Consider the following 2,500-nt stretch of genomic DNA (forward strand, 5'->3'; position numbering starts at 1 on the left):
AAGTGCTTTGCTCGAGACGGATTTCGATTTGGAGGTCCCCCGGGTTAATTTTACCCATTATGACTCCTCGCCCGCACGCTCGTGCACCCCGACGTGCACGTGGGCATGGTATGCTAAAATTGAAGTTTGGAGTTTGGGTTTGAAAATTTTATGGGAGCTTCCTAGAAGCCTAAGAAATGCTTTGCTCGAGACGGATTTCGATTTGGAGGTCCCCCGAGTTAAGTTTGCCCTTTATGACTCCTCGCCCGCATGCTCGTGCACACCGGCGTGCACGTGGGCATCGTATGCTAAAAAATGAAGTTTGGAGTTTGGGTTCAGAAATCTTATGGGAGCTTCCTAGAAGCCTAAGAAATGCTTTGCTCGAGACGGATTTCGATTTAGATTTCCGCCGTGTTAATTTTGCCAATTACGGCTCCTCGCGCGCACGCTCAAGCACCCCGACGTGCACACCGGCGCGCACGTGGGCATCGTATGCTAAAAAATGAAGTTTGGAGTTTGGGTTTGAAAATTTTACGGGAACTTCCTAGAAGCCTAAGAAATGCTTTGCTCGAGACGGATTTCGATTTGGAGGTCCCCCGAGTTAATTTTGCCCATTACGACTCCTCGCCCGCACGCTCGTGCACCCCGACGTGCACGTGGGCATCGTATGCTAAAAAATGAAGTTTGGAGTTTGGGTTTGAAAATTTTATGGGAGCTTCCTAGAAGACTAAGAAGTGCTTTGCTCGAGACGGATTTCGATTTGGAGGTCCCCCGGGTTAATTTTACCCATTATGACTCCTCGCCCGCACGCTCGTGCACCCCGACGTGCACGTGGGCATGGTATGCTAAAATTGAAGTTTGGAGTTTGGGTTTGAAAATTTTATGGGAGCTTCCTAGAAGCCTAAGAAATGCTTTGCTCGAGACGGATTTCGATTTGGAGGTCCCCCGAGTTAAGTTTGCCCTTTATGACTCCTCGCCCGCATGCTCGTGCACACCGGCGTGCACGTGGGCATCGTATGCTAAAAAATGAAGTTTGGAGTTTGGGTTCAGAAATCTTATGGGAGCTTCCTAGAAGCCTAAGAAATGCTTTGCTCGAGACGGATTTCGATTTAGATTTCCGCCGTGTTAATTTTGCCAATTACGGCTCCTCGCGCGCACGCTCAAGCACCCCGACGTGCACACCGGCGCGCACGTGGGCATCGTATGCTAAAAAATGAAGTTTGGAGTTTGGGTTTGAAAATTTTACGGGAACTTCCTAGAAGCCTAAGAAATGCTTTGCTCGAGACGGATTTCGATTTGGAGGTCCCCCGAGTTAATTTTGCCCATTACGACTCCTCGCCCGCACGCTCGTGCACCCCGACGTGCACGTGGGCATCGTATGCTAAAAAATGAAGTTTGGAGTTTGGGTTCGGAAATTTTATGGGAGCTTCCTAGAAGACTAAGAAGTGCTTTGCTCGAGACGGATTTCGATTTGGAGGTCCCCCGGGTTAATTTTACCCATTATGACTCCTCGCCCGCACGCTCGTGCACCCCGACGTGCACGTGGGCATGGTATGCTAAAATTGAAGTTTGGAGTTTGGGTTTGAAAATTTTATGGGAGCTTCCTAGAAGCCTAAGAAATGCTTTGCTCGAGACGGATTTCGATTTGGAGGTCCCCCGAGTTAAGTTTGCCCTTTATGACTCCTCGCCCGCATGCTCGTGCACACCGGCGTGCACGTGGGCATCGTATGCTAAAAAATGAAGTTTGGAGTTTGGGTTCAGAAATCTTATGGGAGCTTCCTAGAAGCCTAAGAAATGCTTTGCTCGAGACGGATTTCGATTTATATTTCCGCCGTGTTAATTTTGCCAATTACGGCTCCTCGCGCGCACGCTCAAGCACCCCGACGTGCACACCGGCGCGCACGTGGGCATCGTATGCTAAAAAATGAAGTTTGGAGTTTGGGTTTGAAAATTTTACGGGAACTTCCTAGAAGCCTAAGAAATGCTTTGCTCGAGACGGATTTCGATTTGGAGGTCCCCCGAGTTAATTTTGCCCATTACGACTCCTCGCCCGCACGCTCGTGCACCCCGGCGTGCACGTGGGCATCGTATGCTAAAAAATGAAGTTTGGAGTTTGGGTTCGGAAATTTTATGGGAGCTTCCTAGAAGACTAAGAAATGCTTTGCTCGAGACGGATTTTGATTTGGAGATCCCACGCGTTAGTTTTTGCCCATTATGACTCCTCGCCCGCACGCTCAAGCACCCCGGCGTGCACGTGGGCATCGTATGCTAAAAAATGAAGTTTGGAGTTTGGGTTCGGAAATTTTATGGGAGCTTCCTAGAAGCCTAAGAAGTGTTTTGCTCGAGACGGATTTCGATTTGGAGGTCCCCCGAGTTAGTTTTGCCCATTATGACTCCTCCCCCGCACGCTCAAGCACCCCCGCGTGCACGGGGGCATTGTATGCTAAAAAATGAAGTTTGGAGTTTGGGTTTGGAAATTTTATGGGAGCTTCCTAGAAGCCTAAGAAGTGCTTTGCTCGAG

Source organism: Cornus florida, unplaced genomic scaffold (genome assembly GCF_030987335.1).
Source record: "Cornus florida cultivar Cherokee Brave unplaced genomic scaffold, ASM3098733v1 CherokeeBrave_3.0.0_Hap2_scaffold_24, whole genome shotgun sequence".
Lineage (NCBI taxonomy): Eukaryota > Viridiplantae > Streptophyta > Magnoliopsida > Cornales > Cornaceae > Cornus > Cornus florida.